The sequence below is a fragment of the Giraffa tippelskirchi genome, chromosome 1, assembly GCF_054371585.1.
Source record: "Giraffa tippelskirchi isolate mGirTip1 chromosome 1, T2T-mGirTip1v1.2.pri, whole genome shotgun sequence".
NCBI lineage: Eukaryota > Metazoa > Chordata > Mammalia > Artiodactyla > Giraffidae > Giraffa > Giraffa tippelskirchi.
Window position 1 is genome coordinate 153,200,812 of NC_137275.1, and position 18,171 is coordinate 153,218,982.

Below are 18,171 nucleotides of genomic sequence, written 5' to 3' on the forward strand. Positions count from 1 at the left end.
TCTTGGTATCCTCGAGGAGAGCTAGATAATAAGCAGAATAGTGTGTTATGTGAACCATATAATAAAGGAAATAAATAAAATGAGATCTTGTAAACTGGTGTCTTACATCAACCATCAAAATGGAGTACTGGGATTCCTCACAAAAATTCTAGACTTAAGTCGTTCACAGACCTAGAGGCCATTGATTGAAGGGAAGTCTACATCTCTTTGAGAATGGACTTTGTAAAATCTCTGCAACTAAGTTAGGTAAATATTCCCCATATCTGTTCCAGAAGGGACTTGCTTAATATTAGGAAAATTGTATTTTGGGCAAGAAGAATGACAGATATTTTAAGGACAATTAGATAAGGATATAAACTAAGATTGATGATAGAGGAACTGAAATAGCATGAGTGGAGGATTGGGAGCTCAGGTTTGTCTGACTGTCTCACAGTTCAACGATTCCAACATGTCCGCATAACTACCCTGCAGTTATTGCTATGGTCCCCAAGAGGATAATTAATTGTGGCATACTAACCTGGCAGAATCCTCATATGGATTTATGCTCTGTGGAGTACAAGCCGTTGTAGTTTAAAAAAAGCCAAGAAAAAGCCCTCCTGTATCTTAGAGGATATATAAGAAACGATGCTATATTGCAGGAGGAATTACAATGATAAGCACCATCATCAAATACTGAAACAATGCAGGGATACTGGTTCATGTGACACCCCCATTCAATTCACCTACTGAGCTGCTAAAAAAAAAAAAAGAGTCAATGGAAAAATGATCCTGATTTGTAGATGACTATGGACTGACTGTTAGATTTACCCAGGATGTAGCCCCAACTGCAACTACTATGTGATGTGATATTTTTATTGATGCAATACCATACACTTGTCACACAGAAATTTGTTTGGAAATTGCATTCTTCTTGATTTCTGACAATAAGAAGAAGCAAAAGCAGTTTGTCATCACATAGTAGGGGCAGTGGTATACATTCACTGATTGCCCCAGGGTAGTGTTAATGCTCATGCGCATGTTCATGATACACTCTGCAGAAAACTGATCCTCTTGTTATTCTGCAAAACATCATGCTGGTCTACTATAATGAAGTATCAAGCTAATTGAACTTAATGATATGGAACTAACAAGTGTTCTATATGCCCTAGGAAGACTCCAGAATGCCAGAGGTTGAAAGAAAACCCGATGAAGATTATAACAGGAGCCTGCCATATAAGGGAATATATTAGGGGTTCAAGGCAACTGGAGAATATCTGAACATTTTTCAAAGGTGAGTAAACATTTATTACACCTCACATTACCTAATCACAGTGCTTGGTGGGCCTCTGGGCTTTTGAGAGAGCATTTAGCATCCTTTAGAATATTGTTGTTGTTGTTATTCAGTCGCTCAGTTATGTCCAACATTTTGCAACCCCATGGACTGCAGGATGCCAGGCTTCCCCATCCTTCACTCTCTCCCGAAGTTTGTCCAAACCTCATGTCCATTGAGTCGATGATTCTTTCCAACCATCTCATCCTCTGTTGCCCCCTTCTCTTCCTGTCCTCAGTCTTTCCCAGTATCAGGGTCTTTTCCTGCTTTTTGTATCAGTTGGCCAAATTATTGGAGCTTCAGTTTCAACATCAGTCCTTCCAATGAATGATTGGTTGATTTATTTTAGGATTGACTGGTTTGATGTCCAAGGGACTCCCAAGAGTCTTCTCTAGCACCACGATTCGAAAGCATCAATTCTTCAGCACTTAATATTTTTTATTTTCCAACTCTCACATCCATACATGACTACTGGAAAAACCATAGCTTTGACTAGACAGACCTTTGTTGGCAAAGTGATGTCTCTCTGCTTTTTAATATGCTGTCTAGGTTTGTCATAGTTTTCTTCCAAGGAGCAAGCGTATTTTAATTCCATGGCTCCAGTTACCATTTGCAGTGATTTTGGAGCCCAAGAAAATAAAGTCTGTCACTGTTTCTATTGTTTCCCCATCTATTTGCCATGAAAGATAAGACCAGATGTCATGATCTTCTTTCTATGAATGTTGAGCTTTGAGCCAGCTTTTTCACTCTCCTTTTTCACCTTCATCAAGAGGCTCTTTAGTTCCTCTTTGCTTTCTGCCATTAGAGTGGTGCCATCTGCATATCTGAAGTTGCTTATATTTCTTCCGGCAATCCTAATTCCAGCTTGACCTTCATCCAGCCTGGCATTTCACATTATGTACTCTGCAGATAAGTTAAATAAGCAGGGTAACAATATACAGTCTTGACATACTCCTTTCCCAATTTGAAACAAGTTTGTTCCATGTCTGGTTCTAATTGTTGCTTCTTGACCTGAATACAGGTTTCTCAGGAAGCAGATAAGGAGGTCTGGTATTCCCATCTCTAAGTTTTCCACAGGTTGTTGTGATCCACATAGTCAAAAGGTTTAGCAGAGTCAATAAAGCAGAAGTAGGTTTTTTTTTTCTGGAATTCTCTTGCTTTTTCTATGATCCAATGATTGTTGTCAGTTTGATCTCTGGTTCCTCTGCCTTTTCTAAATCTAGCTTGTTCATCTGGAAGTTCTCAGTTCATGTACTGTTGAAGCCTAGGTGGAAGAATTTTGAGCATTACCTTGCTAGCATGTGAAAGGAAAGCAATTCTCTGATAGTTTGAACATTCTTTGGAATTGCCCTTCTTTGGGATTGAAATGAAAACTGACATTTTCCAGTCCTGTAGAAACTGCTGAGTTTTCTAAATTTGCTAACATATAGAATGCAGCACTTTTACAGCATCATCTTTTAGGATTTGAAATAGCTCAGCTGGAATTCCATCACCTCCACTAGTTTTGTTCGTAGTCATGCTTCCTGAGGCTAACTTGACTTCACACTCCAGGACTTCTGTCTCTAGGTTAATGTCCACACCGTTGGGTCTTCCAGGTCATTAAGATCTTTTCTGTACAGTTCTTCTGTGTATTCTCACCACCTCTTCATAATACCTTCTGCTTCTATTAGGTCCATACTGTTTCTGTCATTTATTGTGCCCATCTTTGTATGAAATGTTCCCTTCGTATAATTTTCTTGAAGAGATCTCTAGTCTTTCCCATTCTATTGTTTGGAATAGAATATTGTTATGACTCTTAAAAAATGCTGTTTTTGATAGGGCTACAAGTGAGAAAGTATTCTGTAGTGAATGAAGACTCTAGTGCATCCTGCTTTGACCCAGAGATGTCAGAGTGTTAAATGTATCTGATATTTAAGATGTTACATTGAATCTCTGACATACCCCAGCAGGAAAATTAACATGTAGATTCCTATGCTATAGAACAAGGTCAAGGTTTCCACAACTGATAAATTAACTATCATTTACATTAATTCCTGACATATTACTAGGCCATAGCAGCAAGGTGTCCTGACTATTGCACACCAAATGCTTATGTAACAACATCTATTAATCCTAACTTGGGTATTATTAGACAGGCTCAGTTGTAACTTTGAGTGTGTAAAGTTGTAACCCATTGTATGATGGACCTGGTATATGGGATCTGAGCTGAGCGGATGTAGAAAACATGAGAATATTAGAAGAATTGATGGCCAGAAATCCTTTGCCTTTACTATCATCTTACCTCTATTTCATTCACATTTCTCCCTCAAGGTTAGCATTGGCCTTTGGTAGTATTTCCTGTGAACAACTGATGTAGAATAAATATAAAATCAGGCATGCTTCACAGATAAATTGACTTAAAGGAAATTTTGTCCTTAAATGAGATTCTGTGACTAATTGGACTTACATGTCACAACTATGGAGGTACCATGTTATATTAAGTACCTAGATATTGGGGTGAGAATTAGTAGATCTGAGAACTGGTCAGTCGGATAGATACTTCTTACATGTTATTGCAGATCATCTCAACCTCATTATCTCTGGAACCATTGACTGTTTGTTCCAGACTAAGCTGTTATTGTTATAACCTATTCTGTGTAGATTCTGAAAAGAGTCATGAGGTACAATCCAACAATGGCTCATCATATGGATGTTCTGAAAACCATTGATCTCCTGTTTTGGAGCTCTTCTATTCCCTGATGAGTGAGATATTGTTGGTCTGTTCAGGGCCTCCATGCAGGCAACCCAGAAATGAAAGCTAAATCACAGTCCAGGAGGTGAAACTTAATCATTAAGAGATTACAGCCAAAGTTAAAATTTCAAATTCCAGAAATAAGTGTCTTGAGAAAAGTTTGCTTATCTTTTGGAAGTTTATCTCATGAGTTTGAAGACCAGCTTAATAATGCATTCTTATATTTACTCTCCTTCTTTTTTTGATTCATTCTGTTTTCCTCTTACTTCTGTTTTTTAGTAAAATAGACATGCTGAAATCTTTGCTTCAGGATGTGCTCTCTGGGTAACCTAGACTAACATAGAAAAGATGGGGGTTGAGCACAGGAAATGAAACCTTTAACCTGATCTTAGCCACAACTATCCATGAATACTTCAAGTGCCAATAACCTCCCCTTCATTTGTCCCTGTGTTTAAATAATCTAAATAAATATTCTACTGTTTTTCCTATTATGTTATATATATTTTTTTCTCAAGAATCTTTATGTCTTTGAGACTTAGATACTGCAGTCTTTAAGATCAGCCTGTCATCTGCTAATTAAATGCTACTCATCAATTCTCTGTGGTAATTTTGTTGTGTACAATATAGCCCTTTAAGAAGTAAAATGAAACCACCATATATATTCTACTTAAGATTAATTGCAACTATGGTACCTCAGCAAAACATGTAAACTTAGTTCATTGTCAGATAGTAGCAGTAATAACATAAAAATATCCTTTAGGATGTTAAAATGTCTGTAAAATATTTTTGTAATAAACATAGTTTCTAAACCTTTAGAGGAGGAAGAAGAGCAAAGTTAATATAAGAAAAACTTACTGGGTACATAACCTTGAGTTAATCATATCAATGGCCAAGAGGGAAAAAAGTGAGCTGTCTTAAAACATCTTTTAATAAAATACATTAATGACAAATGTTTAAAAATGAGCATCTGTTGTAACACCAAACATTTCTCACATGTTTATTTTGCATGTTTGTACCAAACCAAGTGCTAAAATTATTTTTGGTACATTAGAATAAAAATACATGCACCCACATAAACACACAAACAAAGATAATAAAAGACAAAAGCCCAACAGTTAGTTCTAAGCTTCCTAGTGATTATGACAAAATAGAAAAATGTATTTCTTGTCTACTGTCAAAAAAGCTAACAGAAAAGAGAAAATCTATTATTTTTCTTCTGTGTACAATATGCTTATTATAGAATTTGTGTGTGTGTGTGTATTAGTCACTCAGTCATGTCCAACTCTTTGTGATCCCATGGACTGTAGCCTGCCAGGTTCCTCTGTCCATGGGATTTCCAGGCAAGGATACTGGAGTAGGTAGCCATTTCCTTCTCCTGACCCAGGGATCCAACCAGTGTCTCCTGTAATGCAGGTAGATTCTTTACCACTAAGCCACCAGGGAATCCCACAGTCAAAATTATCAAGAGGTTTTCTTTACTCTATCTTATGTCATTATTACTTAACATGTATATCCTGTATCCTGTTGCTGGCAGTGACCTCTGGTGTCAAGTTTTACAGAATACATAGAAGATCAAGAGAGGACTGCAAAAGAGGAAAGTGATCAGTCATCTGTTTCTATATTCTTTGATTCCTAAGATTTGTTATTTGCTTATTTAATTTTATTAGAGAGAATGAGAATGTTTTCTTCTTTGAATGGACTCACCAGTGTAGTAAGTGTAGCTTGTTCTCTTTGGCTAGGTGGATATTGACTTAAACCTTCAGATGTTTAATAGTTAGGAGACCTTTGTCATGTCATTTTCTTTCTCTCTATGCCTCAACTTTTTTGAGTATAGAAATAAAATAAGACTGTATTTAAGTATAAACACATACCAAGGATACTGTTCTACCTCACTCTCCTTGTAATTCCAAGATCTATGACAGCTCACACAAAGTCACCCACTCAGACATCAAGGTCATTGCCACCTCATTAGAATGTTAGAACTTGTGTTAGAATGTACAGGAGATTAACAAGTAGGTAAAGGAGAAATAAAATATTTTTGGATCCAATGAGTACACTTTCAAAAGTACTACCAGTTATTCTTTTTAAGATTTTCTTTTTTTTTTTTTTTTTTATGTCTGATAGGAATTTTATTTTATTTTATTTTATTTTTTTATAAATTTATTTATTTTAGTTGGGGGCTAATTACTTTACAATATTGTAATAGTTTTTGCCATACATTGACATGAATCAGCCATGGGTTTACATGTGTTCCCCTTCAATGTTTTAATAGTGCTAAAAACAACCGGAAATTATTATTCTAGATTACTCTTCTTGCAGTGATTTACTGCAAGACCAGTTCGTGTACAGGGTGATCCATTGTTTTTTAACCTCTTCTGTATCCATATGTCTATTAATTTGAACTAGAATTTTGACCACATTTTGCATTATGATGAAGTTTTGTGTGACATGAGAATCATTTCTAATATTGCATTTGCATGATTTATAGGCCAGATTTCAGAAGTATTTGCTTCTTTTCTATACCAACACTATTTTTCTTTCTTAAATTTTTGTGCTTTCCTTCCTAAGAATTTGAGAAAAATTTGCTGATCACTAATACCTACCACAGTACAGTAGAAAAGAGTACAGAATCAAAATCAGACAAACCTGTGTCCAAATCCCAGTTGCAGTACACACTGACTCTGAGAGCTGGACAGATTACATAACACCTATAAACCTAAAGTATTTTACTACTCCAATGAGACTGACAGTAGCTGCCATGCTTGGTCATTATAATCCTGAGATATAAAGCATCTGACACACAGTAAGTACTCAACAACCAATAGTGCAATTATTAAATGATTCTAAATGATAATGAATAAATCAATAAATGATGCAAGCATTGTGCATCTTATTTGGGTCATTATTCTTTTTTTTCTCCACCGTTCACCATAAATGACCTATTTCTAAAGAAAATATTGTTAGTAACAAGGATACAATTTTACACCACTGATTTCTTCCTTGTTTATTCTTTTGTATTAACCTACAAGACATTGATTTGACCTTGTACTAACCTACAGTGCTCTCTTTCTCTCTCTCTCCACACATGCATTTTAAACCTTAGGAAGCTAAATGAAATTTTTAAAAAGTTAAAAAGGAAGCCATGAAATGGAGATAACTGAGTAAAGACCTAATACAAGGGGTTTAGCTCATTTGAAAGTGTAGGTATCTAATAACCAAGACATGCATATTCTATTTCATACTTTAAATTTTATTAGTTTCTGTCTACTTTCTTTACAGTAATTTCTACAAGAAAAAATTTTGTAATTCAATTAATATATAAGAAGAACAATGAGCAAAGCCGATTAAAGACATAAAGCAGTTGTTATTTTATCAGATTTCTCTATTTGATTGTAATCTGAGTTTCATTAAACTGAGTTGTGTGACGGATTTGGAAAATATTTTTTTAAATCTAATACATTATTATAGGATGTTTGGTTTAATTGCTTCCAGATTATACCAAACCTAACAAAGCTTGCTTTTTATTTTTTTAACTGATTTTACTACAAGCAATTGTGCTCTTAAAAACATGACCAAGATAATAGCCATTATAAAACATTTAAAAAGGCACCAAGGCATTCCTTTCAACAGTTAGAAGATGCTTCTCTCCCTATTTCCATTAACCTTGTTTCCATTACTTTTCTGTACATTAATAAACATTTTCTGAACATGAATATATTATCATCCTGCTTTACCACATTTTGCTAATTTTCTAAAACTGAGGTTTTGTTTTTTAGGTACAAGGAGATGAAAGTCATATCACTTTTTTTTTAAATTGCTACTTTTCTTTGTCATTATATAATATTTCAAGTATGATTGATAGTGAGTTATTTTATTATTTAACATTTTAATTATGCTAGTATATGGCCACCTTCTAGAATTTCAAAGTACAAAAGTAACTTTTACATGACCACTGACATTAGACCAACAGAAGAATTTAAAATCTTATTAAATTTTATATATATAATCCTTAAATTCTTATATTTTATATTAACTTTTACTAGTTATACTGCAAAGCAGTAATTCTAGCAACTATCTTGAACTGTCATAGAAAGAAGCTAGAATTTATGAGAGCATTACTATTTCTCATTGAAGATCCCTTTAGATGGCAATCGGTATTGGTATACAGAATCCTGGCTTGTTTGGGAGACAGTTTGCAGAGAGAATTCCAATAGCTGAATTGTCCTTTTAGCTTCTTCCAGGAGTTGGATTCTGAGAATTGTAGAAAAGATTTAAGTAAATATATAGTATAAATCTTTTGACCTGGAACTAATGCTTACTCTCAATGGTTCAATTGAAGATTCACTTAATTTACTGTATTAGGAAACATAATATGAAAAATAGAGAATTCCTTGAATTATAAAAGTTATTTTCATTTTCTATTGTTTTATGACACATATTTATTGAGTGTGTGTTGACTAAGAGTATGGCCTGAGTTGATCACAAATTAATCATTTAGAGATTGAAGTCTCATTACCAGTGTCAATTTTAAGTTAAGGAACTATAATATCTGGGTAACTTGGATTGGATTTTTGGTTGAATAGTCACTAATTAAATTGTTTGCCAGAGAATGAGACAACTTTATGAAAAAGTGAAATACATGTTTTATATTTTTATGGGTTTATTTTCAACATATAGCTGTAACATCAGTCCTTAATATCATTCTATGTTAATAAATGTGAATTCATCTCATAAGGCCTCCTATATTGTTTAAATGGTTTATGTTCCTTTGATAATATACTATCTGAAGTCTAAAACAGACATCAAACTTGGCTTTTAAATGTAAACTTTTGAACATAAAGAAAGTGGAGGAATATGTCATGAGTTTTTAAGAACTTTTAAAATTGCACATGTTCAAGATTATAATTATTTGGTTTAATGTAATAAAATGGTGAGATGTTGATTTTTTTTTTCCTAAACACTACAGAAAATAATGAAGTCATGACATCCAGGTTTAGCAACTCTTCTCCGAAATATTCATCTGTACATATCATCCATGTAAAGTTATGGTTATTTTTAGAAATTTTTAATCTTTCTAGCAAGAAATATTCAGAATTTGAGATGCTGAACTTCTACTAATGCTCTGGGCACTGTCATGTATTCTAGCAAGATCACACAAGACTCCATGGACAGACACTTCTGAACTCCACAATTGTGTTTGGACTAGTGTGCCATGAAGGAAGCCAACATTTTAGGTTGTAAAGGATAAAATATCACTTCAACATTTCCAGCACTCTTCCTTAACATTATATATTAATTTTCTTTATTTTTGTCTGTGCTGAGTCTTCATTGCTGCTTGTGCTTTTCTCTAGTTGTGGCAAGCAGGGGCTACTCTGTAGCTGCAATGTGCAGGATTCTCATTCACAGGGGCTTCTCATATTGTGGAGCATGGATTCTAGAGCACACAGACTTTAGTAGTTGCAGCTTGAAGACAGTAGTTGCAGCATGCAGGCTCAGTAGTTGCAGTTCCCAGACTCTAGAGCATGGGCTCAGTAGTTATGGCACACGGTTTAGTTGTGCTGTGGCATGTGGGATTTTCCTGGACCTAGGATTGAACCCATATCTCCTTCATTGGCAGACAGATTCTTTACCAGTGAGCCACGAGGGAAGCCCTCCTTAACATTAATGAGCCTCAGTTTCCTCATCTGTAACAATGAAGGCATAGATACCCACCTTTTACATTGTAAGCAGATGCTCTCTTACATATATGTTAATCAGGATAGGCTAGGTTATGTGACAATAACAGTTAATCCCAGAATTCCAGTAGCTAGTATCAAAGAGATATATTTTTCCTTCATGCTATATGTCTATTGTCAACTGGCTGACGGCTCCGTTTTTATAAAGCAAACAGAATAACAAGAGAGTTCCCACCACTGCAGAGCAGCTAGAGATTTCATTGCATGTTGTCCTCAATCAGAGAAACAAGTCTGTGGAGACTTCATCAACTCAAATATTGCTAGTAGCTGTGTTAGAAGTAAAGAGAAGGCAATAAATCACACTTTGACTTCTAAAGACTTTTTCTCACATTATTTTGACAACAGTAAGTCAGAATATTGTTGTTGTTCGGTTGCTAATTTTTGTCCGATTCTTTGAGACCCCATGAACTACAGAATACCAGGTTTGCCTGTCCTTCACTATCTCCTGGAGTTTGCTCAAACTCGTGTTCATCAAGTCATATAATATGTCTAAATACAAAGGGGGAGATGCATTTCTAACATCTGATGAGATGCAAATTTATACTTAGTGAAAAGCTAATGGTCTAATGATTATACATAAAATTTATAGTTTAATGATAACCCATAGTAAGCGCTAATATCTTAGCTACCGTGAAAAGCTTTCACTCATTTATTCAACTAAATATCATTGAAAATGTACTTATCCTAAGCACTGAATAAGATAGTAGGAATATTTGGTTGCATAAAATAAAATTTCAGAAATTGAGAAAAGTATTTTCCAGTGTATGTGTGTGGGGGGGTTGCTACCTTATTTTACCTCTCTTTCCAAATCATCGCACCACAACTTTTTATTCCCCATGATCCATTTACAACTTCACCAGCAAAGATGGTACCTCAGTTAGCCTCTTTTCTCCAACACTGGTCATTTTTCCCATATAACTTGAATTAAAGCCTCATCTGAGATACTATTGTTTCTGTCTCACCCTCCTTTATTTCATTTATCTTTAATTCTCCTCTACCTTAGCTGTTCACCCCCCTAGAGTCACCTTAGGGACTTGTCAACAAACAGCCCCTCCAACAAGTGTGATGCCATTTCTACCCCCACCAAAATCTCATCACACATATAACAGTTGCCCAAAGAGCAATATAACATTAATATGATATTAGCCTGCTGTCTCCCCACTCTCTGGGTCCACTTATCTCAATTTCAAGCTTACTTTACGTCTTCAATCACTTTAGTGTTTTCTTTTTATTAATAGTCTGATGTATTTAAATGTTTTACTGAATTGTCACCCACTGTTCAATTTTGAATCACCCTCACATAATAGTTTCCCACTCTAATTCCTGGACCAATGAGCACTTTTAGAGAACATTACAAAATGAGCAAATAAGACCTAATGTAAATACATGCTTACTGGTCAGTCTGGTTTAGAGCCTAGTGATCTTATCTAATCTGTTCTATTTTACAAAGAAAATTAATGCATTGCCATGAATTTACATTTTTTCCTTTTGCATGTCATTGTATGTCATTTCTCTTCTCCCTTATTTTTTATATTATTCTATAAATCTTAAAGATATACCCATTTGAACGCAGAGTTCCAAAGAATAGCAAGGAGAGATAAGAAAGTCTTCCTCCGTGATCAGTGCAAAGAAAGAAGAGGAAAAAAATAGAGTGGGAAAGATGAGAGATCTCTTCAAGAAAATTAGAGATACCAAGGAAACATTTCATGCAAAGACAGGCTCAATAAAGGACAGAAGTGATATGGAAATAACAGAAGCAGAAGATATAGAAGAGGTGGCAAGAATACACAGAAGAACTATACAAAAAAGATCTTCATGACCCAGATAATCATGAAGGTGTGATCACTCATCTAGAGCCAGACATCCTGGAATGTGAAGTTAAATGGGCCTTAGGAAGCATCCCTATGAACAAGGCTAGTGGAGGTGATGGAATTCCAGTTGAACTATTTCAAATCCTAAAAGATGATGCTGTGAAAGGGCTGCACTCAATATGCCAGCAAATCTGGAAAACTCAGCAGTGGCCACAGGACTAGAAAAGGTCAGTTTTCATCCCAATCCCTAAGAAAGGCAATGCCAAAGAATGCTCAAACTACTGCATAACTGCACTCATCTCACATGCTAGTAAGGTAATGCTCAAAATTCTCCAAGCCAGGCTTCAACAATACGTGAACCGTGAACTTCCAGATGTTCAAACTGGTTTTAGAAAAGGCAGAGGAACCAGAGATCAAATTGTCAACATCTGCTGGATCATCAAAAAAGCAAGAGAGTTCCATAAAAACATCTATTTCTACTTTATTGACTATGCCAAAGCCTTTGACTGTGTGGATCACTATAAACTGTGGAAAATTCTGAAAGAGATGGGAATACCAGAACACCTTACTTGCTTCCTGAGGAATCTGTATGAAGGTCAGAAAGCAACAGTTAGAACTGGACATGGAACAACAGACTGGTTCCAAATAGGAAAAGGAGTACGTCAAGGCTGTATATTGTCACGCTGCTTATTTAACTTATATGCAGAGTACATCATGAGAAACGTTGAGCTGGATGAAGCACAAGCTGGAATCAAGATTGCCGGGAGAAATATCAATAACCTCAGATATGCAGATAACAGCCCCCTTATGGCAGAAAGTGAAGAGAAACTAAAAAACCTCTTGATGAAAGTGAAAGAGGAGAGTGAAAAAGTTGGCTTAAAACTCAACATTCAGAGAACTAAGATCATGGCATTCGGTCCCATCACTGCATGGCAAATAGATAGGGAAATAATGGAAACAGTGGCAGACTATTTTTTTGGGCTTCAAAATCACTGCAGATGGTGACTGAAGCCATGAACTTAAAGGATGCTTACTCCTTGGAAGGAAAGTTATGACCAACCTAGACAGAATATTAAAAAGTAGAGACATTACTTTGCCAACAAAGGTCCGTCTAGTCAAGGCTATAGTTTTTCCAGAAGCCATGTATGGATGTAAGAGTTGGACTGTAAAGAAAGCTGAGTGCTGAGGAATTGATGCTTTTGAACTGTGGTGTTGGAGAAGACTCTTGAGAGTCCCTTGGACTGTAAGGAGATCCAACCAGTCCATCCTAAAGGAAATCTGTCCTGACTATTCATTGCAAGGACTGATGTTGAAGCTGAAATTCCAATACTTTGGCCACCTGATCCGAAGAGCTGGCTCATTGGAAAAGACTCTGATGCTGGGAAAGATTGAAGGTGGGAGGAGAAGGGGAGAGGATGAGATGGTTGGATGGCATCTTCGACTCAATGGGCATGAGTCTGAGTAAACTCTGGGAGTTGGTGATGGACAGGAAGGCCTGGTAAGATGCAGCCTATAGGGTTGCAAAGAGTCGGACATGACTGAGTGACTGAACTGAGCTGAACTGGTAAACCTTTTCTAATCCATTGAAAATGTTCAATTTTTTATCTTTAAATGTATCACTATTGCTTCCCACTCCCTATCATGTCTATTAATATTCCTTTTATATTTAAAGTCATCCATTCTTAGAGTCATATAATTTTTAAATCTAAATCTAGTTTAAAGATTATGTTTAAAATCTGGCTCAAATTTGCATTTTGCATGTATCTATCAATACAACCTCCCCCAACATCTCACTAAAATACTCATGAAATCTCAGAAGGAAATGAAAATTCACATAATTGACAAACACTATGTTTGGCACATAATCTATTACCACAATTGGAAAAAAAGATGGAAGTGAAATGGGAAAAACTGGCAATAAGAAAAACAATATCAAGAACAGGAAATTGCCACCAAAATAACAGTCCTATGAGATTTGAGCTTACAGTACAATAAGATTACATCTTATTAAAAAGTCATAATTTATGACAAAGGTCCTAAATTACATCAATATGAACACCTATGCCAACCTGGGATTTTGTTATTTTTTTTGTTAAGTATTAAATGAAAAAATGAAAATGTTTCATAATAGGTGCACATTATTTTTTGCTATTTTTAGGTATACTAATAATATATAAAATAACTTTAATAATATTATGCAGTGAATATGAAGTGCAACTATATTTTCCAAGCCCATATTTTTTTTTTTTTTTTTTTTTTATAAATTTATTTATTTTAGTTGGGGGCTAATTACTTTACAATATTGTAATAGTTTTTGCCATACATTGACATGAATCAGCCATGGGTTTACATGTGTTCCCCTTCCCGGACCCCCCACCCACCTCCCTCCCCATCCCATCCTTCTGGATCATCCCATTGCCCCGGCCCTGAGCCCTTGTCACATGCATCGAACATGGAATGGTGCTCTGTTTCACATATGACAATACACATGTCTCAATGCCATTCTCCCAGAACGTCCCACCCTCACCTTCTCCCTCAAAGTCCATAAAATTGTTCCATGCATCTGTGTCTCTTATTCTGTCTCGCATATAGGGTTATCGTTACCATCTTTCAAATTCCATATATATGCATTAGTATACTGTATTGTTGTTTTTCTTTCTGGCTTACTTCACTCTGTATAATGGGCTCCAGTTTCATCCATCTCAGTAGAACCGATTCAAATGTATTTTTTTTAATGGCTGAGTAATATTCCATTGTGTATATGTACCACAGCTTCCTTATCCATTCGTCTGCTGATGGACATCTAGGTTGCTTCCATGTCCTGGCTATTGTAAACAGTGCTGCGATGAACATTGGGGTACACGCGTCTCTTTCAATTCTGGTTTCCTCGGTGTATATGCCCAGCAGTGGGATTGCTGGGTCATATGGCAGTTCTATTCCCAGTTTTTTAAGGCATCTCCACACTGTTCTCCATAGTGGCTGTACTAGTTTGCATTCCCACCAACAGTGTAAGAGGGTTCCCTTTTCTCCCAAGCCCATATTTTAAATAACCATGAAGCTGAAAGTAAAATAAAATTAACTTTCCTTTTCTAGTGTCACAACTTAGTTGATGTACAAATTTCTTGGGACTAATAAGAGATCTTTGGAAGTGGCTTTTGTTTGTTCTATTACTATTATTTCTCTCCTTTTTTATAAGTGTAAAGTCATCTACTTCTAAAAAAAAAGTAAGTTATTTCAAGTGGAATGTATTTTCAGAGGATAAAGTTTTATTTCATAGTGAACAGTTTCCATTATTTCTTTTCCAAATGGCATATTTGTTTTGCCTTTTTTTCTGATATGTGACACAAGTGATAAGCCATTTTTTTCTGGAGGGGGTAATTTTTTCTCCTAAACAATAATTTTCAATAACTATGAAAAAATGGGGCCCAGAGCACCTCTTATTTTACAGTTCTAAGAAGTTAGTGAACAAAAAACACTTCAACTTTGTTTACCCAACAGATCTTGTAAGTCCTTAGAGTTTAATGTAGATGATGAAGCATTTTCTTCCTTCTTGCTGATGACAGTTTTATGTCTTTTCCAAGTAGAGCCAACAAGCCAGTGTGACATATTTTCATCTTCAAGTCACAACACTTACCTGAAACAGGCAACAAGCCTCTCAAATTACATTTACACCGAAGTAGCAAGACAAGTGTAATCTAACTATCAAAGGATGGTTCACTAAAGTGCTCCAACTATTGCCAACAGAACCCAGGCATAATTTGTCTTGACTTGATTTAGATAGCAAAGCAGTGTGAAAAGCAGCAATAGTCAGTTACCCATGGCTTTAAATACAGACATCATCACACAAGTTACTCTGAGGGGCAAGATCTAATGATGATTAATCTCAGTTTCCCAGAAGCTTAAAAGTGTGAGTTTATAAACACTCAGTTCAAAAGAGGAGGCATGTTTTTAAAAAATATTTTTTGTCTGCTGTTGATCTGTTTTAATTTATGTTGTGTGTTAAGTCGCTCAGTTGTGTCTGACTCTTTGTGACCCCATGGACTGTAGCCCGCCAGGCTTCTCTGTCCATGGGAATTCTCCAGGCAAGAATACTGGAGTGGGTTGCCATGCCCTCCTCCAGGGGATCTTCCCAACCCAGGGACTGAACCCATGTCTCCCACATTGTAGGAAGATTCTTTACCATGTGAGCCACCAGGGAAGCCTGGTTTAATTTCTAGAAACCGAATAACTTTCCCTGAGTATAAAATCAGTAGCACCTTTTAAAATTACAGTAGACTAAACTATGTAGATGCATAAACATTGGGTTATTTTTTATCTATAGCAAGGGTAATTTATGCGGTTCAATATAGAAATTATTTGATTATAAATTATAGGGAGACTCTCAAGTTTCTCAAAAAAGAAAACTTCATTCTGAAAGCTTCAGTGACTAGATAAGGGTCACATGCTAGTAAGCATGAATAATTAGAATGATTACTCACCATCTTCTATCAAATCATACCAGAAATTTTATTTTTTCACATGTCCCATTAATCTCATCAGCACTAGCTATTCCTTCTACATGTGATACTCTACTCCTCCCCATTTATTAATTCATGTTCATCCTTCAGTTCTTGGACTAAGCCCACAACACAGAAGCCTATTCTGACACCATCACAAACTATATCATATTCCCATTGTTTATCTTCCCTTCAACAACCTCCTTCACATAACTTTCACACTTGCAGTTACATAATGAATATAATAATTGGTTTGTTGCCTGCTTTTCATGCTAAACATAAGAGAACTCCATAACAGGAATTGTGGCCGCTGGATTCCATGATTCATGACTCAGTAAGGTTCAGGTGTTCACTGTACTTATTTATCACAGAATCATTCTTAGCATCCCGCAGAATGAGAGTTTTAACCCCAAAGCAGTAGACTAGAGTAGGACTAATCTATTAAATCATTCAGTGAATTTTAGTAATTAAAAGAATGCAGAGTTTTTAATCCCTAGTATTAATACACACATTTAGATAAATAGTGTAAATTTGCCTTCATGTTTAAAACACTAAAGGTTATTAAACTAATTTTTCTCATTGGTAACTGCTATTTAAAATTGATTTTATAATATAAAATACTCAAAAAGCTACAACATATACATCTTGGAATGATCTACATGTAAATCCCATGTGAATTCATCATTGCAACTTTGGTAGAAAGGTAAATGTAAATATGCTTAGTTGGTAAGATCACATAATATGAATTTGCACCATATTTGCTTCCTTCTTTAATTTTATAGCAGCATTGCCTTCACTAACTTTTAAATAAACTTGTATTTCAATAAATTAATAGCATATAGTAAACCATCCAGTAGAGAAGCTAATTACTTGATTGTAAAGTGAAATAGCAACAATTTCCCTACAGTGAAAGCTCCACCACTGTTATTAGGTAATGTCATACTTTACCTTGAAGGGAATATTAAAAACACAAGATAAGCCAATGCTATCCACTATAGTTTTCTATTTATAGTTTGATGCTAAATTGCTACCTTCATGTTAGAGCTAAGACATCAATAGCAGAACACCAAGGGCCTTTCTGATGCTCACTTCAATTTGCTTTGTGGATATTAATGTAAATATAGATCTCAAAAGAGAATGGTTTGCTGACTGATCATTTATCGTAAAAGAGATTGATGAAATTTTTTGGATACTTGATGGATAACAAATATTTAGAAAACAAAGCAGATGAGGAATTTTAACAATCGTTTAGGCAATTTTTCATAAATATCCTCCTTTCTAGTGTTCTGCATATGTGAACATCAAATAAAATAGCCAAAAATGGTGACTGATAAACTCTAAATAAAAATAAAATTACACAAAATCATACCTCCTGATAAATTAATTAAATTTGTAATCTGCTAGTTATACTTCCAAATTGCTTATTTAAAAGCTGAACAATCTTATCAAAAATTATAATGTAATATATCCTTATATATATGAATATGATTAGAAAAGGAAAAAAAATCCCTTGTCCTTCAAATCATCCAAGTAAAATTTAAGTGGTGGGTAAAGGAACAACATGGGTAAAGTAACTTCTCTTGGATGATGGCCTTCTTGATTCTAAAATAGGTCGCCTGTCAAGAAGAAGATGGATGGTTTCCTAGTCACTATTATACCATGTGTACCACAAGAATCAGATGCTCGATGCAACTCCTCACTAATGGCATTCTGGTTTGTAACAAAATTTTTAAAGGAGATTTAAACATATGAAGGAGAGCTATCCCTTCCTTGTTTCACGTTACTATAAATTGGATGATTCTTTGTTGATGAAGTTTAGTTTGCTTATTAAGGAGAAAAAGACAAACAAAACCCTAAGCACTTTCTGAATGCTGTATAGAAAACTTGCCGCATATTCTTGTTGTTCAGTCACTCATTTTTGACTCTTTGCAAACCCAAGGACTGCAGCATGCCAGGCTTCCCTGTCCATCATCATCTCCCCGAGTTTGCTCAAACTCATCTCCATTCAGTTGGTGATGTCATCCAACCATCTCATCCTCTGTTTTCCCTTTCTCCTCCTGCCTTCAATCTTGCCCAGCATCAGGATCTT

The 18,171-nt window shown here is 35.5% G+C and overlaps 1 long non-coding RNA gene across 1 annotated transcript in view; it reads left to right on the forward strand.

The window, feature by feature from the left end:
* Positions 1-1,152: 1,152 nt before the first annotated feature.
* The window catches only part of LOC145538369 (uncharacterized), a 37,153-nt gene continuing 20,134 nt past the window's right edge, over positions 1,153-18,171 (forward strand). Inside the window, exon 1 of the long non-coding RNA XR_014076815.1 lies at positions 1,153-1,270. This is a non-coding gene — a long non-coding RNA (uncharacterized LOC145538369). The remainder of the gene's footprint in view (positions 1,271-18,171) is intronic.